The sequence below is a fragment of the Eschrichtius robustus genome, chromosome 12, assembly GCF_028021215.1.
Source record: "Eschrichtius robustus isolate mEscRob2 chromosome 12, mEscRob2.pri, whole genome shotgun sequence".
NCBI lineage: Eukaryota > Metazoa > Chordata > Mammalia > Artiodactyla > Eschrichtiidae > Eschrichtius > Eschrichtius robustus.
In genome coordinates, this window is record NC_090835.1 from 41,030,911 (window position 1) to 41,055,562 (window position 24,652).

The 24,652-nt window shown below is 41.6% G+C and overlaps 1 protein-coding gene across 4 annotated transcripts in view; it reads right to left on the bottom strand.

The window, feature by feature from the left end:
• KLHL18 (kelch like family member 18) overlaps positions 1-24,652 on the bottom strand; it is a 54,038-nt gene that overhangs the window by 25,597 nt on the left and 3,789 nt on the right. Inside the window, exon 1 of one of the 4 annotated variants that reach the window (XM_068559499.1) lies at positions 4,995-5,047. The exons of the other annotated variants lie outside the window; for them this stretch is intronic. The gene's annotated coding sequence lies outside the window, so the exon portion shown is untranslated. Of the gene's footprint in view, positions 1-4,994; positions 5,048-24,652 lie in introns of those variants that run through there. 4 annotated transcript variants of the gene reach the window in all.

Below are 24,652 nucleotides of genomic sequence, written 5' to 3' on the forward strand. Positions count from 1 at the left end.
CTATGTGAATACTATTTGTAGCCAAGCCAGCATGTATACTATGATTACATTTCTTTGTTGGTATAATTTGTTTTCCCTGAAGATAATAATAAAGTGTAAAACTCCCTTTAATATGTTCCATCAGGTACCCTATCAGTTTGTTCTTGTGACATCCATACTGGAACTCTGTCTTTCTGGGAATTCCTTTCCCCTTGCCTATATTGGAACCCCTGTTTCCTGGATCCCATTTAGTCCTCTTCTTTATTATTCCCTTGTTCTGGTGAAAAGTGTCTTCTAGCAGATCTTCCTAAGAAAGGGTGTACTATAAACTGTTTTTAACTCACAGCACTTCTTTCACCATATTTGTGGGCTTTGTTCTCACACCAACCAATTCTCCAACTTTCCAGACACCAATTGGTATCCTACAATTTAATTCAAATCTGACACTAACTACCTAGAGTAGGTTATAGGACTCAGGTTAAGGACTCAGTCCCACCAGACTGCCCCTGCTTCAGATGCTAACTGGGCCACTCATACTTCTGACCCATCAGCTATAAGGTCAGGGTGTGGGGGGGGGGGTCCCCAAAACCTCCTCTTCAGGTTTGATAATTTGCTAGAATGGGATTTTTCTGTAGGCATGACTGATTAACTCATTGGTGATTAACTCAATCTCCAGCCCCTCTCCCCTCCCCAGAGGCAGAGAGGTGGTGCTGAAAGTTCCAACCCTCTGATCACATGGTTGGTTCTTCTGGCAACCAGCCCCCAACCTGAAGCTATCTAGGGGGCCCACAAAGAGTTACCTCATTAGCGTAAACTTAGCTGACTTCTCTTCTTACCCCTATCACTCAGAAAATTCCAAGGGTTTTAGAAGCTCTTGTGTCAGGAACTGAGAACAAAGGGCAAATATTACAACAAAAGATGCTCTTATTACCCCTACTACTCAGGAAGTTATAATGATTTTAGGAGCTCTGTGCCAGGAACCAGGGACAAAGACCAAAAACATATTTCTTATTATATCACAATATCAGAGGGCATATGCACAAAATGTCTGAAAATGTCTTTATTATTCTTAAACTTGGGTGATAGTTTAGCTGGCTATAAAATTCTAAATTGAGAATATTTTTTTCTGTCAGAATTTTTTGTTTTTTTGCCATGCCATGTGGCTTGTGGGATCTTAGTTCCCCAACCAGGAATCAAACCCATGCCCTTGGCAGTGAAAGCAAGGAGTCCTAACCACTGGACCGCCAGGGAGTTCACCTCTGTCAGAATTTTGAAGGTATTGTTCCATTGTCTTCTAGTTTGTGGCTTTTGAGCAAGCTAATGCCATTTTGAATACTAACGTTATATGACTATTCTCTCTAGAGGCTTTTGGGACTTTCTCTTTATCCTCAGAGATCTGCAATTTCACAGGGCTATAACTTGGAGTTGGTTTTCTTTCATTCACTGTGCTGTATCAATCTATAGATATGATTTTAGTACTGAAAACATCTTTTCATACCATTTCTTTGATAATTTCCTCCTCTCTACTGTTTATTTCTTCTCAAATTTCCATTAGTCAGGTGTTAGACCTCTTGGAATGATCCTCTATAATTTATTTTATCTGTTCTCCCCAGTTTTCCATCTCTTTCATTTGGTCTATCTTCTGGGAATCGTCTTTAACTTTACCTTTCAATATTTCTGTGTTGTATTTTTCATACTTGCTATCATATTTTTAATTCCTTTTTTTGGGGGGGGGGGTCATGACATGTGGCATGCGGGATCCTAGTTTCCCGACCAGGGATCGAACCCGTGCCCCCAACATTGGGAGTGCAGAGTCTCACCACTGGACTGCCAGGGAAGTCATCATATTTTTAATTTCTAAGAGGTCTTGTTTTCTGGAGGTTCTTTTTTTTTTTTTTTAAAGAATCTAGTTCATCTTTTATGCATGCAATATTTTCTCTAATCTCTCTCAAGATATTAAAGTTAAAATCTTTCCTTCTTCTCCTCCCTGATTTTACTGTTTCCTGAGTTCTTTTCACCTCCATTTGATTTGGACTCTTTTTTTTTCCCCCCCCTAAGGAACCATTTAGAGTTTCAGAACAGTACTTTTTATTTTATTATTTTTTGGCCACGCAGCATGTGGGATCCCAGTTCCCCAAACAGGGATGGAACCCGCGCCCTCTGCATTGGAAGTGCAGAGTCTTAACCACTGGACCGCCAGGGAAGTCCCCTGGACTCTGTCTTTTATGTTCTTTAAATGTCTCATGACACTTGGCTATCTGCTCATACTTTTAGAAGCTGTTTGAAAGCTCTGTGTATGGGAGCTAAGCTTGCCAACTTGTGGGCTTCACATTAGGGTGATCAGGCAGGAAGAATCTGCCATTCTATTGAGGATCCCCAAAAGTAGACAGTATCGTTAAGACTTTTTCTCTGGGATTAAATTTATCAGAGAAGGATCTTTCAGTCTCTTGCATGAGAGCACCTGCCTGCAGATATTCTGAAAACTGTGAGAAAGGGGAATGGTCCTATTAATCACTATATAGAACTTTGTCTTAAAGCCCCTATTTTCAGTTTTGCTCCATATTCCATCTCATCTTCTGTGCTTGGTGTGCCTCTGGTTCAATATCTAAGACTAAAATATCTGTCTCCTGAGAGAGTAGAGAAGGGGTTGTAGGCACCTAACTGCTTTTCACACAGACTTTCAACTAATCTTCCTGTTTTCAATATTTGGTTTCTCCAATTCTGGAGCTCTTCCAGAGTTCTGCATTACAAATCCTCTTTCTTGTTAGTTCCCCCCAACCCCTCCCTGCCAGAGCAGGCACTTTCAGTTCCTCTGGCCCACTAAGTTCATCACACTTGCTTCCTGGCTTCAACATTCCGTTGACCTCTCATTTGCTGATCTCTCTTTTCCCTCTTACTATCATTTTAATGGGATTACAGGAGGAAATGAGGGCAAAATGTGCATTCAGTTTGCTGTGTTACACTGCTATGCATTTATTTTCCATCTACAAAGTAAACAGAAGACAAAAGAACAAGCTGTATGTGCACGAACTAGGTGACCTGATTTCCCAAAAAAGCTCAGCTAAAGAGAAGACAGGCCTATCTTGGGATATGCTAGGCAGATTACATCTGAATTCTGTGTTCAGTTAAGGGGAACAACTAATTTGTCTTTATCTAGAAGAGGGAGACCAAGATGGGAAAGGGTCTGGAAGCTACATCTTACGAGGAATGGCTAAAGGATAGATAATTTAGGGATGACTATAGCTGTCCTCAGAGACTAGAAGGGTTATCACATGGATGAGGGCAGATCTGGAAGTTACAAGGAGGCAGATTTTAGTTTATCACAAAGAATAACAGCTTATTACCTAAGAACATTTAGGGAAGTCCTTCACTGATTCTAAAACTATTAAGGGACCTTCCAATTCTACAATCCTAGGAAATACACTTTTGTGAAAAGCTTAAGAAAAACCCAAATACTCTCACTGTACTCTTAGTTAAAAAAAAAAAAAAAGAGAGATGATCATTTATGAAGTTCCTTTTGCTAAGTACCCATTACACATATTTTCTCATTTTAGTCCTCACAGCAACCCTCTGCATTAAGTAGCCACTGTGAATTCCATTTTATAGATGAGGAAACCAAGATTTAGAATTAACTTGCCCCAGTTAAGTAGCTATTATGTGAAAGAAAATTATACTTGAGTTGTTTACTGGTGGAGTTTGAGAGGGACCCAGTAAATAACACACCCCTCCCAGCTCAAGTTCTCAGCCAGCTGGGAAATATTTAGAATTAAAAAATAAACTAACACACATAATAAAAGTACACAGAATTAAATACACACAGGTGAATAAAAGTAAAACTGGGCAAATCTGAATAAGAGTAGCTGATTGTGTCAATGTCAATATTCTGCTTGTGAGGCTGTACTGTAATTTTGCAAGATATTACCACTGAGGGAAACTGGACAAAGGGTACACGGGAATCTCACTGTTAATATTTCTTAACTGCATGTGAATCTACAGTTATCTCAAAATAAAAAGTTCACTATGGGCTTCCCTGGTGGCGCAGTGGTTGAGAATCTATCTGCCAATGCAGGGGACGCGGGTTCGAGCCCTGGTCTGGGAGGATCCCACGTGCCGTGGAGCAGCTGGGCCCGTGAGCCACAATTGCTGAGCCTGCACGTCTGGAGCCTGTGCTCCGCAACAAGAGCGGCCGCGATAGTGAGAGGCCCGCGCACCGCGATGAAGAGTGGCCCCCGCTTGCCACAACTAGAGAAAGCCCTCGCAGAGAGGCGAAGACCCAACACAGCCATAAATAAATAAATAAATAAATAAAAATTAAAAAAACAAAAAAACAAGTTCCATTAAAAAAAAAAAGCTCACTAAAAAAAAAAGGGACAAAGCAAATGGGAAATCCAGATGTTATTTTATTACTGACAAATCTAATATTGTAAACTACAGCTTATACAGGAGGACAGTGTGTTCCCTATTTTAACATCTTGAATTACACAGGCCCATGCAAAGGCTACTTTCTCCACTGATCTTCAATTACACACTGTTACTGCAAATCTCCTCCCTAAGGTGGCAAAGAAATGTGAACTGTTGCTACAGAATTTAGGAAAAAATAATCAATAAGCAACATATAATTGATTGGTCAGAAAAGTTAAGGCTATTTGGCATATATCTCTACCTTTAATCACCTTTTGCTATACCTACCTTTAAATAAACAATATTATAAATATTAATAAAACAATATTTATTATAATCATAAAGTATTAGCAACGCAATTGAATCAGACAGTAAATTAAATGAATTTAATTAAATGTTAGTGAATTAAATGGAATCACATACTAAAGTATCGGGAAGAGCCAGGTTCAAAGTCCAAGATAGGAAGGAAGGAAAGAAATGAATCTATGGTGTCATGAAACACTCTGAACTGAAAGAGCTAAACTCATGAACACACATGTGGAAGTTACCCAGATGGGATCAAGATATTAGGTACACAACACACCTCTAGTGCCCGTGCTCACAGGACTACTTACTAAGCGTATCAGCGCCAGCCACTTAACCACTGTGGGATGATTTGCAATGACCAGCATCTGTGGAGCAAATTAGGGGCAATCACAAGACTTCCTAGGTATATACAATACCGCCAAATTTGCTTCTAAGAAAAAAAATCAATTCAAACTGGAAAGTCCAAACCACTTCCACTAAAACTGCAGCAAAGACTGAGCATTCTTGCCACTTGGCTTCTACAAAGAGTGGACACAGAGCCTTTTCCTGAGCAGTGGTGGTCCACCAGACAGGTGGTGTGGCATCAACATTGGAGTTAGAAGGCCCTCACCAGTTATGTTACCTCAGACACGTCCCCTCCAAGTTTGGCTTCCCAACTAATAAAGTGAGACCATTCCTATTCATCTGACTTCTCAAGTGTATTTGAGAAGATCTAATTTAAGAATGGTTGATATGAACATCATTTGACCAAATGACCAGGGTCACTCCAAATTCCTGAAGCTCCAATGGGAAAAAAGTATTGTCCTGTGCAGACCAAGCTGATGTTGCTGTCAATCCTGGGTCTTGTTTGGAGGGATGGATCTGTGCTGATTTGTCCCAGCCTGGCCACCAATGGGAATAATTCAAGGGCACATTTGCAAACCTAACAGAGGTGCTCCATAATGGTGAACAGATAAATAAATGCCTGGATGGATGGGCTTTGGAGCAGAGTGCTATTTAGCTTGTTCTGAGAGAGGCCTCAGCATTGCAACTTTGGTCTCGTTAAATTAAGTTATACACAATACATGTGAAAACACCCAGCACAGCGTCAGGCACTTAACAGAGATTTAAGTTTTTTGTTGCACCCAGCTGAGAGCAACAGCCATGAAAGACCAAGATATAAATAACTGAAATCCTCTCAAGTTCCGTCTGATTAATAGAACCCTGGTAGAGAGATTAAATCTCTGAGTTTTAGGGCCAGCTCTACTATAGATACAAGCAAGCTGCCTAATTTTACCATACCTCAGGTTTCCAGGTTGGAATATAGGATTATTGCTTATATGCGCACAGCAAGGAATATACTAGTTTAAAAAAACTTCTCAAAAGCACCAAAAATACTGGAAAAAATATCACAATCAACCACTCTATTAGGCATTATTAGAAAGTTCAGCATGGCATCAAAGGTCAAAATACTTGCCAGTCTCTACCTGTGCCCATGTCAGAGGAGACAGAGAGCACAAGCCATATGATACAAACTGCACCAATTCAAGGCCAGCTGTTCCTTTTCTGTATGACCCAGGCAAATCTCTTCCCTTTATCCCTGCGCCTCAGTTTCTTCATCTGTAAATAAAGGGCTTTAACTGGATCAGGTTTCTCAAAAGGTAGTAGTTCTGTTAATAACAGTAGCCTAACACGAATTCAGTAAAGCTTTCTTTTTAATCATGATGGAATCTACATGCATTTGAAAAATAACTGTACGTACACCTAAACGATATAATTTATCTGGCCCACAGATTGGTGCACATATAGATTTGAGGGCCCCCTGCAATAACTCTGCAGAATCCCTGTAGCACAGGAACCCCTGCACCAGAGGTTCTCGGAGGTCCCTTCTAGTTAGAAGTGTCTGAGACCTTGACTGAGCAAAAGGAACCAGAAATGCTGTCCACCTAAGTTTTGACTTGGTTTAACACACACACACACACACCCCTTCCCATTTTCTTCCTTGGAAAGACTGGGAAATCTTCCATTCCTGACCCTGCCCTGGTGGTATCTTTGGATCAACAGGGATAGTATAGCGTGACACCACAAATTCTGTTCCCTATCACAGGCAGGTGAGGCGCAAGATTCAACCAGTTGCTTATTCAAGCAGGAAAAGCAGCAGGACAAAATCTGAGTTGGAAGTAATCTGAGACAGGTGTTCCCAAAAAGAGCAAAAGATACACCCAGAATTGATTTCTCTCTGATGGAAAACATTTTGATACTATTGCTCCTACCTTCAAGGAGCCCACAATGAACATAAATTAAACAATAAGTGAACAGTTAAGTGCCCTGCCTGTGCAGACAGAATGCCCTTGGGATCAGTGGGGTTTAAGACTAAGCGTTTAGGCAGTCACAAGAGATGCTGAAAGTGCATAAGTAGTAATCCATAATTTGACTAAGGCACACTTTTGAATCATAAAGGCTATGAATCTTGTGTGTAAGAATGAGTCTGTAAGAATGAGTAAGGATGGGTTAATCTCTAAAATTCCTTTGGGCTAGGAAGTCGATAACTACAAGTTCTTTAAGAGAGACAGTATATCATGGTAGATAAGAACATACTCTGGAACTAAATTACCTGGGTTCAAATCTAGGTTTTGCCATTTAGTAGCAGCGTAACTCTGGGCTAGTTACTTAGCTTCACTGTGCCTCAATTCACGAAATCTGCAAAAATGGGGTAAACAGTACCTCCCTCATGGGGTTATTGTGAAGATTAAATTAGCATTTAATGCATGGCATTTAAAACAGTGTGTAGCGCATATTAAGTGCTAAATAAGTACTTATTAAATAAATAAAATGTCCTTAAATTGAGAACTTTATAGAAGTTATTTTTAAGACCTTTAGAGAAAGGGTCGACAAACCATGGTTATGGGCCAAAATCTGGCCTTCCTGCCTCTTGTTTTTTTGTGTGACCCATGAGCAAAGTGTAGTTTTTACATTTTTATATGGTTGAAAAAAATCAACCCTAATATTTCATGACATGTGAAAATTGCATAAAATCCAAATTTCAGTGTCCATATATAAAGTTTAATTGGAACACAGACATGCCCATACAATGGCAAAACTGAGTAGCTGTGATAGTGACCAACGGCCCGCAAAGCCAAAAGTATTTATTATCTGCTTCTTTATAGAAGAAGTTTGCTGACCTCTGCTCTAGAGTCACAGGGAAGAAATATTATGAAGAGGGATGTGAACACATTCTCTAGAAAGAAGATGCTGATCACTTATCTAAGACGGGGTCCCCCCCCATTCTCCACCCACGTCACACCTGATTTTCTGCTGGTATGCACAGACTCCCCTGCCAAACTAGTATGATCTGTCTGCACTTTGTGGAATCCAACACTGAGATAAAGTGTCTTATAAAATGCTTGCTCATTTTCAAAAGGAAGTGAGCTAAGGCATTCACTCTGGAGTCATGAACAGCCTGTAACCACCAAATGCCTTTTTTTTTAAACTTCAGTTTCTTTCTTTTTTTTTAAAATTATTATTTATTTTCTTTATTTTTTTGGCTGCATCGGGTCTTAGTTGCAACATGCGGGATCTTCGTTGAGACATGCAGGATCTTTTGTTGCGCCACGTGGTCTCTTTGTTGCGGCACGTGGGCTTCTCTCTAGTTGTGGCCTGCGGGTTTTCTCTCTCTCATTGAGGCATGCGAGCTCAGTTGTGGTGCGCAGGCTGAGTTGCCCCAGGGCATGTGGGATCTTAGTTCCCCGACCCAGGGATCGAACCGAGTCCCCTGCATTGGAAGGCGGATTCTTTACCACTGGACCACCAGGGAAGTCCCTAAAACTTCAGTTTCTTAATCATAGTTATACAATTATTCTTTCTCCAACCCCCCACCCCCATGGAGTTTCAATGCTAATTAGCCTCAGCAAATAACGCAGCCTTGTCCATCAGATACATAGGAGGTGGACTGCGTCGAGATGCCTTGAAGCATCTGCCTTCCAATCTCAGGTATCAACCAATCCTCCACGTTATTCAGTGACCACCCAGCACAAAGCCAGCTCAGCCCACCTCTCCACGGCAACCAAAATCTTACATGTTAGACAAGTAAGGCTACTCCATGTTAGAGATGGGAAGCCTCAGTCTCAAGAATTGTACTTTTCTGTTCTTACCTACTCCAGTGGACTTCAAACTCTTTGAGGTAATAAGGGTCTTGTACATCCCCTAAACAGTTCAGTAAATATTTATTGAAATTAAAATACCAACTCTATCCTTAATAGCTGCCCAGAAAATCAACAATTCCCTGTGAAAATAAATTAACCCTGTAGACAAAAAGGCAGTTTCACTAAAATTTATAGTCTAAATGGACTGCAGGTTCTTTCAGTTAAGTTTAGAAAAGGATATGGAAGACTGAGAAGGAGGCACTGTGATTTTTCTACTCATTTCCTTCAAAATTTTCTTACATATATAAGTAGGTACAGTAAATCTTCAAATAACCACAACACTTGAGGGCTAGTACAACAATCTATTATTATTATTATCAACTAGATATCATATGATCTCTATATAGCTGTCTAGTATAAATATAGCTATTAACTATGTATTAATACTGCTATAATAATATATTAACCATGAATGATCTATAATAGTACGATGATGGTGATCTATTAACAGTTTTAGGTTACCCGAAGGTTAACAGAAAACACTTGTAGCTTCAATACATGCCACTAAAAACCTTCCAAGCAAACATGACTAGCTATGGACTCCATCTCATGTCAGCTCTATTCAGTGTGCCTTACCTTCTTCTGGGAATGTCTTCTATCTTCATTCCCACCACGCTATACAAAATATGACCTAAGCCCTACCAATTAGACCCTTCCTCAGGATTTTTCGAATAAGAAAGAAGGAAGAGGGACAATCCCTCCAGGTAACAAGGAGCTATCAGGTGCTCCATCCCCTTCCGTGTGTGATGAAGCAGTCTGCAGTGGGAGGAGGATGCTGACCACAGAGGGGACGAGTCTTCGCAGCATTTCAGTCCCCCAGGCCCATCATCAACCCTATCTTTTCTCCTGTTTGATTACATGAGCCAATAAATGATTGGTCTAGACTACTGAGGCTAGTTCTGCCATTAAGAGCCAGAGCTCTGAGCACTGTGGTCTGGAGAAAGCCCTGGGGAAATGCAGGAAAGGGGGACCTTCCTTCCTGATCTTAACAGATGGGCTCTAACTAAAGGTGGTTTCGGCTCTGATTGTACTCTGCTCAACAGTTAGGTCTTAAAGGACCCCATGTGTGAAAACACCAGGGTGACAGCATCCGCTACAGGCATCAAAGGCATAAAGCAAACACTGTGTTTTATTGACTGGGAACACTGTGGGGAATGCAGAAATGGGCAACAGATATCTGTTGCATGGATGACTCATTTTTCGAATTCCTAGCAGTTTATCTTCTGAGAAAAATATCATAACGTTGGATAGGGATAGCCAAACCCAGCATCTGAATCCCCATCAAAACTGGGGTATGTGACCTGCCTGAGGTCAGATGGACAGGAGCTAGGGCTACTTAGTGTCCTCCTCTGTAAGTGTGAACAGTAGATTCTGAAGAAATGTTACTCCTAGCTCACACTCCCCCTCCCATTCCCCCTCCAAAATGAGACCCTGATCATTTTAATAGCCCTATAGCTAATAAGGAAATCGATTTTGTAATTTTAAAACCCCTGAAAAGAAGGTCTCCAGGCTCAGGTGGTTTCACTAGAGAATTCCACCAAACATTTAAAAAAGAACTAATACCAATTCTAAACAATCTCTTCCAGAAAATAGAAGAGGAGGGGACAACTCAAATTTATTTTATGAAGCCAGTATTAGCCTAATACCCAAACTAGACAAAGATCGTACAAAAAAAAACTACAGACCAATATCCCTCATGAATATAGATGCAGAAACCCTTAACAAAATATTAGCAAATAGAATTCAGCAATATATGAAAAGAACTATATACTGTGACCGAGTAGGGTTTATTTCAGGGATCCAAGGCAGGTTCAATATTCAAAAATTAATCAATATAACCCACCATAATAACAGGTTAAAAGAAAAAGAAGTCACATGATCCTCTCAATCAACGTAGAAAAAGCATATTACAAAATTCAACACCTATTCATGATAAACACTAGGAGTAGAGGGTAATTTCCTCAACTTGATAAAGAATGTCTACAAAAAAACTTTAGCTAACTTCATACTTACTGGTAAAAGACTGAATGCTCTCCCCTAAGATGAAGAAAAAGGCAAGGATGTCTACTCCTACCACTGCTATTTAACACAGTCCTGGAAGTTCCAGCCAGTGCAATAAGGTAACAAAATGAAATAAAAGGAATACACATCAGATAATAAGAAATAATACTATCCCTATTTGCCAATGACACGACGGTTTCTGTCCAAAATCCAAAGCAATCTACCAACCCCCACCCCACACAGAAACACCAAACCCCACACAGAACTAACCTAGAACTAACGAGTGAGTTCAGCAAGGTCACAGTACATAAGGCTACAGGACACAATACTGACATAGAAAGTCAACTGTATTTCCACATACTATCCATTAACGTGTGTAAACCAGAATGTGAAATATAATTATATAATTGTTCAAAAAATTAAATACTTTGGTGTAAATCCAACAAGCTGATTTAGAGGACTTACATGCTACAAAATGCTGATGAAAGACATCAAAGATCTAAATAAATGGAGAGACATACTGTGTCCAAAGATTACAAGACTCAACGCAATAAAGATGTCAATTCTCCCCAAACTGGTGTACAGATTTAATGCAATTCCTATCAAAATTCCAGCAAGATTATTTTTATAGACATAAAGATTATTCTCAAATTCATATGGAAAGGTAAAGGAACTAAAATAGCTAAAACAATTTTTAACAAAAATTAAGTGCAAATGGCCAATAAGCACATGAAAAGATGTTTAACATCATTAATCATCTGGGAAATACAAATCAAAACCACAATGAGACACCACTTCACACCACACTCGTGAGGATAGCTATTCTCAAAAAAAAGAAAAAGAAAAAAAGAAAAACCAAACAGAAAATAACAAGTGTTGGTGAAGATGTGGTGATACTGGAACCCTTGTGCACTGCTGGTGAGATGCAAAATGGTGTAGCCACTGTGGAAAGCAGTTTGGTGGTTTCTCAAAAAGTTAAACATAGAATAACAATATGACACAGCAATTCCACTCCTAGGTATGTATCCAAAAGAACTGAAAGCAGAGTCTCAAAGAGGTATTTGTACACCCATGTTCATAGCACCATTATTCACAGTAGCCAAAAGATGGAAACAACCCAAGTGCCCATCAATAGATGAACGGATAAACAAAACATGGTATATACATACAACAGATTACCATTCAGCCTTAAAGAGAATGAAATCAAGGAAAAATCCAATCCACAGATTGGAAGAAAATATTTGTAAAACACATGTCTGATAAAGGACTGTTATTTAAAATATGCAAAAAATTCTTAAAATCCAACAATAAGAAAACAGCAGAATTTAAAAATGGGCAAAAGACTAACAGAAATGTCACCAAAGAAGATACACAGATGGCAAATCAGCGTATTAAATAAGCATATTAAGATACTCCACACCACATCATCAGGGAAACGCAAATTAAAACAATGAGGTAAAAATACACCTACTGGAATGGCCAAAATCCAGAGCACTGACAACACCAAATGTTGGCAAGGATGTGGAGCAACAGAAACTCTCATTCATTGCTGGTGGGAATGTAAAATTGTACAGCCACTTTGGAAGACAGTTTGGCACCTTCTGACAAAACTCAACATATTCTTATCATATAATCCAGCAATCACACTCCCTGGGATTTTCCCAAAGGAGTTAAAAATGTATGTCCACATAAAAATCTGCATATAAATGTTTATAGCAACTTTATTCATAACTGCTAAAACCTGGAATCAACCAAGATGTCCTTCAGTAGGTGAGTGGATAAATAAACTGTGGTACATCAGGTCAATGGAATATTTTTCAGCATTAAAAAGAAATGAGCTAGGACTTCCCTGGTGGTGCAGTGGTTGAGAATCCGCCTGACAATGCAGGGGACACAGGTTTGAGCCCTGGTCCGGGAAGATCCCACATGCCGCGGAGCAACTAAGCCCGTGCGCCACAACTACTGAGCCTGCGCTCTAGAGCCAGCGAGCCACAACTACTGAGCCCACGTGCCACAACTACTGAAGCCCGTGCGCCTAGAGCCCATGCTTTGCAACAAGAGAAGCCACTGCAATGAGAAGCCCACGCACCACAACGAAGAGTAGCCCCTGCTCGCCGCAACTAGAGAAAGCCCGCGCACAGCAACAAAGACCCAATGCAGCCAAAAATAAATTAATTAATTAATTAAAAAAAAAAAAAGGAAATGAGCTATCAAGCCATGAAAAGACAGGGAGGAACCTTAAATGCATATTTAAGTGAAAGTAGCCAATCTTAAAAAGTTACATACTGTATGATTCCAACTACATGACATTCTGGAAAAGGCACAACTATGGCGATAGTACAAGGATCACTGGTTGCCAGGGGTTAGGGAAGGATTAATAGGTGGAGCACAGATGATATTTAGGGCAGATTTTTAGGGCACAGAATATGGTTTTTGATAAACGTATGACACATTTATCACAAAAGTGAGCCCTAATGTAAATTATGGACTTTGGGTGATAATGATGTCTCGATATAGGTTCATCAGTTATAGCAAATGTACCACTCCGGTGCAGGATACTGACAGTGGGGGAGGCTGTGTGTGCAGTGGGAATAGGGAGTGTATGGGAAATCTCTGTGTTCTGTTCATTTTTGCTGTGAACCTAAAGTTGCTCTAACAAAACAAAAGACTATTTTTTAAAAACGGAATGATATTCTAATACATAATACAACATAGATGAACCCTGAAAACATTATACTAAGCCAAATAAACCAGGGACAAAAGGACAATATTTTATGATTCCAGTTGTATGAAGGGTCTAGAATAGGGAAAATCATAGGGACAAAAAATAAAACAAAGGCTACCAGGGGCTGGGGTAAGGGGCATTGAGGCATTATTGCTTAATGTTTATAGAGTTCTTCTGCTTTGGGTGATGAACAAGTTTTTATAAATAGATAGCAGTGATGGCTATACAACATTGTAAATGCATTTAATGCCACTGAATTGTACAATTAAAAACAGTTACAATGGGGGAAAAAGGTAAAATAAAATAGTACGGTGGGAGGAGTAACTCTACCCATTTCACGATTTATTACACAGACGGATAGAATAAGCAAAACTGTGCTGTACTGGTGCAGGAATAGGGACACTGACCAATGAAACAGAACAGAGAACCCAGAAGTAGCCCCACACAGGTACAGCCAACTGGTTTTCGACAAAGGTACACAAGCATTTGTGTAGCTTGAATGGAGGAAAGACAGTCTTTTCAGCAAATAGGACTGGAGCAATTGGACACCTTTAGGCAAAAAAAGGAACTTTGACATAAACCTCAGTTTATACAAAAATTCACTGAAATCTGCCAGCAAGTGGGAAATAAAGGCAGGGTTTCTATGTCGCAACCTGGAAGAACTGTTTCTTCTTTGGGAAACCTCAGTTTTTGCTCTTAAGACCTTAGACTGATTGGATGAGGCCCATCACATTACGGAAGGTCATTTGCTTTACTCTAAGTCTACTATTTAAATGTTAATCACATCTAAAAAATATGTTCACAGCAACATCTAGACTGGTGCTTGATCAAACAACTGGGCACCAAAGCCTAGTCAAGCTGACACACAAAATTAACCATTGCACCCACATATGCTGGTAGGAATGTAAAATGGTACAGCTACTCTGGAAAGCAGTTTGGTGATTTCTTCTAAAACTGAAAATGAATTTACCATGTGGCACAGCAGTTGTAGTCTTGGGCATTCATCCCAGAGAAATGAATACCTACATTCATACAAAATCCTGTAAATGAATGTTCACAGCACCTTTATTTGTAATATGCCCAAACTGGAAAGAACCTAAATGTTCTTCAGTGGGTGAGTGGTTAAACAAAACGTGGTGCATCCATACCATGGACTACTACTCAGAACTATAAAGGAAAAAACTATCGATACAACAACTTGGATGGCCCTCAAATGCATTATGCTGAGTGAAAAAAAGCCATTTACGCTGAGTGAAAAAAAGCCAATCTCAAAGGTCAAATACTCTATGTTTCCATTTATATAACACTCTTGAAATGAGAGATGGAGAACAAGTTAGTGATTGCTAGCGATTAGAGATGGTGGGTGGGAGGGAGATGGGCCTGATGATAAAGGGGTAGCACAAGGGAGATCTTTGTGGTCATGGAATAGCTCTACATCGTGGAAATGGAGGTCACTGGTAACCTTGACAAGAGCAAATGGTGGTTGCCTGACAAAACGAACTTACCTACCCTACTAAAACACGAGTTCCACCAAGAGAGCAATATTTCATGTTTCCTGGAATAGTCTAGCAATTAACACTCAGTATATGTGGAATGAATGAAGCTTCTGAATGAATCAACTCGAGTTAAAATTGAGTCTGGTCATGTCAGTCTCCATTTTGTTGAGCTCCCTACTGCCTGAGTCAGATCCAAATTCTAAACTGGGGCCCATCTACCCTAACCAGTTTTATTCCCCACCATGCCTCTCTTCCAAGCCTCTGCCAATTCCCTTACATCGCTCTATTCCCTCTGCTTGGATCCTTATCCCTTACTTTTCTGTCTGGTGAATTATTCCTCATCCTTGAAGATCCAGCTCAAATGTTCCCTCCTGAGGGGCTTCCCTGACTTCCAGGCAGTCAGCTCTCCCCTTCCTGTAGCACCTGGTACAAGCCTCTAGCACACAAGATACCACACTATGTTGTCCCTAATGAATGTCTCCCCATCAAGGCTGAATATTCTTCCCATGGAAAGGAAGGATTGTATCCTAGCACTTGGTGCCTCATTCTCGAGTCTTCTTAATGAATCCTAAAATGATTTCATCTAAAAGGTAGCTCTCAGTCCTTCATCTGAGATAAAAATAACAAAACTTCTATGAGTTTCACCTCTTCTTTTTAATCCTGGTCTTCTGGCTCAGGGCTGGTGGAAATGGTGGGAGGAAGGCACTGGCCCTTAACTAAAGAAAGCATAAGGAGTGTTACTCTCTAACCTTATCTGAAAATTTATTAGCTTAAGTAAAAGCCTCAAGAAAAAGATGATAAGGCTTGGGGCCAACTGGCGGAGGGCTTGCCTTCCAAGCTAACAGTGCATTCTCAACCTTGGAAGAAATAAGCCACTCCACAGTTGTCTAGTTCAGGTGCATGTCTAACAAGGTGGCATGTAATGAAAGGGGGTGGGGTGGGGGTGTCACTTCATCTTGAATGCTGGATAGCTTGCCTGCCAGCCCAGAACACGGTCAGAGGGATGCTCATCCATCCTACTCTACGCAGAAATGTTTAGTCCTCACAAACCCATGGGGCCGGGAAACAGATGACAAGTACAATGAAACATATGGAATTGGTTTGATCTGGGGTTTTGATGGCATTTAAAGCACAATGTGTGAAACCCTCTGTGATGGAGCTTGGATGTCTCTGCTTTAGGGGGCCCCATAGGGTAAGTGATTCAGGAAGGGGGTGAGGGAGGAAGTGGGTGACCAGCTAGCACTAAAAAAAGACCTGGGGCTATGGTCCCACGGAAAGAGCCAGTAAAGGGCTGGCTAAACACTCAGGCCTGTCCCCACCTCTTCCAAACCCTCCCCTGGCTCACCCATGTCCAGCAAGGGAGAATGGGAGGTAAGTGGGAGACAGGAGGGAGGAGCCATCAGAAACCACTCAACATCTAACTGTACCAACCACATGTGATTTGCAAATGTTTCTTACCAGTTCAGACTCCTGACCATGAGAATTCAAGTTCAGTCTGCATTCAACCCACCTCCCCAATCACACCTTCCACCTTGCTCATCCATGTCTTACTTGTTCAAGAAACATCCTGCATACGCACTTTCATGCCTGGGCCCTTGAACAGGCTCTCCAGACCAGCATGGAATGCCTCTTCCTAACATATCTGTCTGTCAAAGTCCTATTCATCTTGCAAGGTACCAATCAGACACCATCCTCTCCAAGAAACCATCACAAACCCTCTAAACTGGAAATAACTGCCATCTCTCTGGTGTTCCCTCAGGCCTCTGGTGATACCGGGGCAGTTACAGAATTTATCACACTCTGCCTTGTTTCATAGTTGACTGATGGGCAGCTCTCTCTCTTACCAATCTTTAAATGCCAAAGATAGGGGCTGACTCCTACTCATAGCAGGGTGCCTCACGTACCTAGCAAAGCACCATGCACAGCTAAATGCCCTTCAACAATATGTTGACTGAAGGAGCGTCTCAAACATAATGCCAGGGGCCCTTGAGGGTAATTCAGCAAACACTTTTGAACACTTGAAACATGCCAAGTACTGTGTTAACTAATGGATGCTTCACATGCTTCCCAAGATCAGCATCTAGAGGTGGAGAAAGACTCTCTAACACATTACATTCTGCTCAGTATGCTAAGGGGGGTAGGTGCAAAGTGTTAAGGCAATGCTTCTCAAACTTTCAGGTGCACAGGATGTAAGAATCACCAGATTCTAGCTTAGTAGGTCCGACATCCTGCATTTCTCACAGGCTCTCAGGCAATGCTGATGCAATGACAATACTCTGAGTAATGAGGGGTTAAAGTCGGAGAGGGAGAGATTAACTGCACCTGGAGGGATATGAGAAAACTGTCTTCAGAGAGATGGGATTTCACACAACAACTCCCCACAGTGATAGGGCAAAAGAAAGAAGATGGCACGGGTCTCTGCCCAACAGAAACACAGGTTGGCAGGGAGTCAGGCAAGCAAACTTTCGACCACAAGACAATGCTGAACAGACACAAATGCAAAGTGCTTTAGGAGAACAGAGGAAGGAGTGTTTGGTCGCTTCTCTACCTTTAAGAAGAGAAAACTACAAAAGGAGCTTTGAAGCGTGGGTAGGACTCTGCTGGCAGAGGTGAGTGGGTACTCCAAACCAAAGGAATACTAGAGCAGAGCCCCATAGTTGGAGAACTTAGGCCCTTAGAGACAGCCAGCAGGCGGAGACTGTGGGCAACTAGGGGAGAAAGGCAGAGAGGGGCCAAGTCTGAAGGAACTGGACTATCAAGAACACAGGTGGAGGGCCTTCCCTGGTGGTGAAGTGGTTAAGAATCCGCCTGCCAATTCAGGGGACATAGGTTCGAGCCCTGGTCTGGGAAGATCCCACATGCTGCGGAGCAACTAAGCCCGTGTGCCACAACTACTGAGCCTGCACTCTAGGGCCCACGAGCCACAACTACTGAGCCCACATGCCACAACTACTGAAGCCCGCGCACCTAGAGCCCATGCTCCACAACAAGAGAAGCCACCGCAATGAGAAACCCGTGCACTGCAACAAAGAGTAGCCCCTGCTCGTCGCAACTAGAGAAAGCCCGCGCACAGCAACGAAGACCTAACACAGCCAAAAATAAATTAATTTATAAAAAAAAGAACACAGGTGGAGATCCTAGAAAATTCACCCAGAGTGGCAGTCGACACCAACAGAACATCCTTAAGCTTCTCCCTCTTATATCTCACAGAAGGCAGTGACAGATTTCTGTGAGCAGCTTAGAATAATCAGAGATTCAGTTAAATCAGCAGTCCTTCCATTAATCCTAGAGAAAACCAGCCACCAGCTGCTGCTCCTGCACTGCCACTACCCCATGGCTCTTCCCAGATGTCTTGCTGACTTAAAGTGATAGCCTATGGACATGTGGGGAAAAAGGCAAGCTTTACCCAACATGGGTAGGACCACCTTTGAAAACCACAAGAGCTGAGTAGCTCCGTTCTACTTCCTGCTCCCCTGACAAGTTTCTAACCTCTGATTTTCTCTGTGGTGTGGAAGAACAGACGTTCATTCAAGAACAAGCCAGAATTGGTCTCTCTTGCTCTGGCCATTACCATTCTCTCTCCTGAACGGACAAGAAGGGGAAAGTGGAAATGATATTCTGTGCTTGCTTCATGAACTATGGAAAATACATCCTACCTCTCTTAGATACACCTCTAAGACTCACCCTGCCCTGCCCTGATTCTTCACTCACTCATTCATAAATAAATAAATACTGTCTAGCTTCATTCATTCATTCGTTCACTCAGTCATTCAACAAGTATCTACTGAGCTGTACTGTACCGTGCAAGGAATTATGCTGGGCCGGGGTCTACCTCTCCGACCTTGTGTCCTTCCACTTTTCTCCTGGGTCATGCTATTCTTATCACACCAGCTGCCTGCTGTTTCCCCAAAATGCCAACTATGCTCCTGCTTCAGCTGTGCTGATTATTCCCTCTGCCTAGAATACTCTTCCCTCAGATACACTCACGGATCCCTCCTTCCCTTCCTTCAGGTCTCTACTCAGAGAGACTGGCTCTGGTCCCTCTGAGAAAACAGCACTCAGTCCCCTTATTATCCTTTATTTTTCTCCACAGTACACATCAGCACTGGACATTTTATATCTATTCATTTGTTTATTGTGTCGTCCTGTCCCACACACCCCCAGGCTGCAAGGTAAGCTCACACTCACAGAGGTTCTGCCTACTCTACTCACTGCTGCGGCCCCAGCACTTAGGACAGTACTTGGCTCATGGAAGGCGCTGACATATCTGCTGATACACTGTTGAATGAGAATGAAAGGGAAGTCACTCAGAGCAGGAGAATGACATGATCAGAGCTGAAAAACAATCCCTTAGCTATACCAGGATCATCCCCTAAAGGGTTTATAAGAATTCTCAGCAAGCTGCTAGAGTTAAAGAAACCCCAGGTTAGGTAAAAGGTGAAGAGGGTCTGAATTAGGACAGTGGGTTACTGAGCACCTGTTACGCAGACACCTCAGTAAATGATTCAGTCACAGCCCCTGCCCTCACAGAGTTACAATACTGTAAATAACTATGTAACTGTCATTATGATAAATGCCACAAATACACCCTAAAAGAGAGGGGACAAGCCAAAGTCAATCCTAGAGTTTCAATCCTACATGACTAGATGGATGGTGTGCCATCCTTACACAAAGGGAACAAAAGAAGAGATTGTTGAGAAGGGAAAGAGGCTTCATTTTAGACTTAATGAGCATAAGGATCAACAGGACAAATGGAAATGCAGGTCTAGTGTTTAGGACCAAAATAAGTGGTTGGAGCAAAGATCTGAAAGTCATTTGTAACTTGTAGACTATGCCAACAAACCTTCAGTGGAAGACAGGTTAGCACAGTATGTTTCGCTGATCCTCAGGATAGCTCTGTTAAAGGTTACATGACATTTAGATTTTACAAATCAGTACAGGAAAAATAAGCTTATAACATGTGTGCATCACTTAAATGTGTATCTCTTAGAAGTCAATTCCTTTTAAGTGACCATATGAAGTGCAGCCACAGGGCTGAGCTAATAAAATGTGGCTCTTAACAGCTGAAGCAGCTTACTGCAAAAGCTAAAGAAGAAAGATTACTCCTTAGTATGAAATGTTTTTGATCAGTGGATCTGGATACAGAGACAAATTCTGTTTTTAGTGTCTCTCCAATCACAAAGCACTATGAGCAATCTCACTTGCTAACAAGTCTTCTTCAGCTTCTCTCTTCTTTTTTAATTGTAGTAAAATATACATAAAATTTACCATTTAAACCATTTTTAAGTGTACAGTTCAATGGCATTAAGTACATTCACACTGTTGTACAACCATTACCACCATCCATCTCCAGAACTTCTTCGTCTTCCTAAACTGAGATTCCATACCCATTAAACACTAACTCCCGATTCCCTCCTTCTCCCAAGGCACTACGAAATCTCCATTCTACTTTTTATTTTTATGAATTTGACTACTCTAGTTACCTCATTTAAGAAGAATCATACGATATTTGTCCTTCTGTGATTGGCTTATTTCAAAACTTAGAACAATGTCTTTAAGGTTCATCCATGTTGCAGTATGTGTCAGAATTTCCTTCCTTTTTAAGGCTGAATAATATTCCAATGTATATATGGAATATTATCCCATTGTATGTATGGAACAAAACGTACCACATTTTATCCATTCAGCCACTGATGCAGTCCACCATTGGGTTGCTTCCATCTTTTGCATATTGTGAACAACAATGCTATGAACATGCTTGCACAAATATCTGTTCTTGAGCTTATTTTCTGAAAAGCATTTTTGTGTTCTCATCAGATATGCAGCACACTGCCCAGACATATTGGGCCATACCTGAACTACTGATCTACTTTGCCTGCCATAAGCCCAAACTCTGGCCCTTACCTTCACGGCCCTGCACACAGCCGCTCAGGTCCACTGGAACACAGGAGCCATCACGGTCTCCTCTGGCCTGCCATTGTGCAAGCAGCTAAGCATCCTCAGCTTCAACTAAGACAGAAAGGGAGCACGGTGTCTTTAGTTAATGCTTTGGAATAGTCTGCTTCAAGCTTCAGCAGAGCTACAAGACTTTAAAGATGAGATGCAAAATGTAACAGTAACTTCTCCTATGTCAGTTATTCAGTCACAGACCAAGACAGTCCCATGATCACCTGCAGTAAGCTGGAAAAAGAAAGTTTTTCACTTCTGGTTCACCTGTACTCTTTAACAAGAGATGCTTCCAATTTCTGAAGTATACGCCGGGGCAATAAAGCAAGTGTAATCTACTCCAAAAACCTTAAACTTTATAAAGGCCATATCAGTATACAATAGAGGTCAGCCAACGGGTCTGGCCCATACCTGTTTTTGTAAATAAAATTTTACTGGAACACAGCCAGACCCATTCATTTATGTACTGTGTACAGCTGCTCTAGTGTTATAACACCAGAGTTGAGTAGCTGCAACTGAAACTATATGACCCACAAATCCTAAAATATTTACTATCTAGCTCTTTACAGAAAATGCTTGCCAACTCCTGGTTCACACATCTTGGTTCATTCTCTCTTCTCCCCACCTAGAAACAAGTAATGATGTGATCGGCTGTTTGGGTAGAAAAGGCCTAAACTGATTGTGGGGAAGATGGCTCGTTTCTATGCCAAGGAGGCAATGTGAGTGCCAACAGTCAACAAACCAAAAGTAGGAAGGTAGATGCCATACTTGTAATTCAGGAGGGGCTAGAGGAACACATCTTTGGAAAAACAACGTGGTCTCATTTTCCATCAACCAGCCCACAAGCTGAACCAGGCATGGCCAAGGGGCAAACAATGGAATCTCATGCACAAAACAATAGAGGAACCACCTGAAGTAAGAAGCATCCCCAAACACAGGCTTCTTAAATTCACCCAACTGGCCGGCCAAGCTCCAGAAGCCTCAGGATGAATGCCATGAATGTTGCTCAGCTAGTAACTGATTTTCCAAGATACCTCTGTTGGGCTGCACACAGCAGGCCTACATGGCCTGCACTTGCCCAGCTTTAAGACCAAAGAAAGAGCCCGGAGTCTGCAGCAACAGAGACATCAATGGTGTAATGGATGGGGGACCTTACATGTCTGAAGCAAGGTCCTGGAGCGACACCCCAGCGTGTGCGGCAGACAGTGGGCAGGACAGGGCGGCAGTCTTCACTCCCACATGGAAGGGGAGATTACTAGTTATAGGGGAATTGACGTCAGGTGGGCTCATTAGTTACCATGGAAACCAGCAGAGGGGCACACCCCTCCGGCTCCTTTGATAAGAACAATCATCAGCTGGGGTGGGGAAAAGAGTGTAGGAAGGTCAGTCATACGAGTAGGGTACAGGTGAAGCAGGCACTGGCCGGGCAGGGGATGTACAGAGAGCAAGAGAACAGCCATCTAGAGTGCCCTAACCATACAATCTCCAACCCTCTTTCCCCACCTACGTGTCAGGAAGCATCAAACTCTCTCATTCATCTAATTGGTGTCCAAATTTAACAGCATCGCCTACAACATAACTCACAGAAAAAAGAGCAAAACTGACTTTTTGATGAATATGAATTCATATTACAAGTGCAGGTTGTGATATGTGTGCATGTGCTCTAAAGGAGCACATTCTTGCCCTTAGTTTTAATTAATCATTAAAAAGAGGCAAGGCTGAAAATGAAACACAATTACCTGAAAAAAGACAGTAGAAAGCCCCGGGAATGAGCAATATTCAGAGGCACAATATTTCCCAATACAGTGTCATTTCCAAATCAAAACAGTCAAAAATTCATATGTCCAGAAGACTAGCAGAAAAAGCCTGCATCTGTATTCTCTCCTGAAATAGAACAGTGGTGTTGCATCTGGCCATACACATCACTGCCCTCCATGCTCACAGATGACACTGCAGATGGTGTTTGTTCCCTGCTCTGCTTTATACCATTAGCAGGGCAGGTGAGTAATCTGACAGAGGATGTAGAAGCAACGCTTCCACCAAACAGCTGTGTTGGATCTCAGATAATACAGCTTTGTGCCTTGGGCAATCCCTTAATATTGCTAAGCCTCAGGGTTTTTTCACCTGTAAAATGGATGGCTTTGATAGAAGACCTCTATGGCTCCTTTTAATATGATTATTCTAGCTCTATAATTACACCCATGTAACTCACTACACATAACATAAAAATGGCATGCATCAACAAGTCCTTACCTCACTTCCTGATATCCTTCTCCACCTACTCTTTCATCACAAAATCAGCATGACAGCAAATTAAGCAAGATTCCACACTCAAATGTGAGGCTCTTGAAGTCAGTTTCAGTGAAAATTGTGTATCTGGATTCAGTGGGGCAAAAGGAAATATTCTAATACTGTGCCTTTCACCCATGGAAAAGATATTTCCTTCTGAAGGCTAAATTCTCAGATCTGGGTTCAAAACTTTAGCAAAGGCCTTGGGAAAATGCTGGGAAGACTGACGCCAGCAGATCTTTGAGGAACCCTTTATTAGTGGTTGCAAAACAGAGTGTGTGTGTGTGTGTGTGTGTGTGTGTGTGTGTGTAGAGGAGGTTCCTGTCTCTTCTAAGCTTATGGGTCAGCGAATAGTATGTATATGCAGTGATCCTATTCTGCTCTCACAAATAAAGAAAAAGAAAGGAGTATGTGAGGAAAGAATAGAAATATAGGAATCTGGTGAGTCTAAATCTCATGAATAAGAGATTGTGGAGAACACGCATTGCATCTGGGGAGTCTGCCCAATTTGCTGGACCCAGGTGAACATGACAGATGCGGCCTGAGCACTGGGCTCCTGGTAGCCCAGAGGAAAGGGGATGAAACCAACTGTTGGGAAGAGGAGATAAGCGCCTCTGTGACTGCAAACCTCTCTACCCAGACTAAGCCTTATGTTACAGGCTGCCAAGAAGTCTTGCACTACTATCCTTCTAACCTTTAAGATAAAATGATTTGCCAAGGAGAAAGACATGGGCTTTTTTCCTGATAGGAGAATAATACTCAGTTCTATTCATAACCCAAGATCCAAAGATGGGCTCCAGGGGAACTGCTCTTATGACTGAATGCAAAAGTTTGCACATGTGTAAGTATGTGCATTTTTCTGGGGAGAGGGTTCAGTGCTTTCAGTTTTTCAAAGAAGTTCGAATTACCATAGATATAAAATGTGATTTTAAAAAATCCAATATATCAATATTACTCTTTTCTGTTATGCCTCTACTTAACTATCCAACAGGCACCTAAGGAATTTAAATTTCAAATATTTCCAAAAAGAAAATTAAGCAAGGTTCAAGAGTTGGCAGTGAATTTTGAGAAAGTGGCATGCTTGCTAATGCTGACTGTCACACTCTCCCTAAAACTTGGAAAGACAGAAAAGGTAACGTGTTGTTAAGAATGAGTACAATTGACCTGAGGTAGATTAATTAAAATGGTAGCAGCTGAAATCAGTTCAGTCACTGTCACTGATAGAAGAGGCAACAGGAGAGCAGGAAGGAACACCTGACCTGGAGTCTGGACAGCAGGAGTCTAGTCTCTAGTTCTAGCTCTGCCCAATTTAATCTGTGACCTTGGAT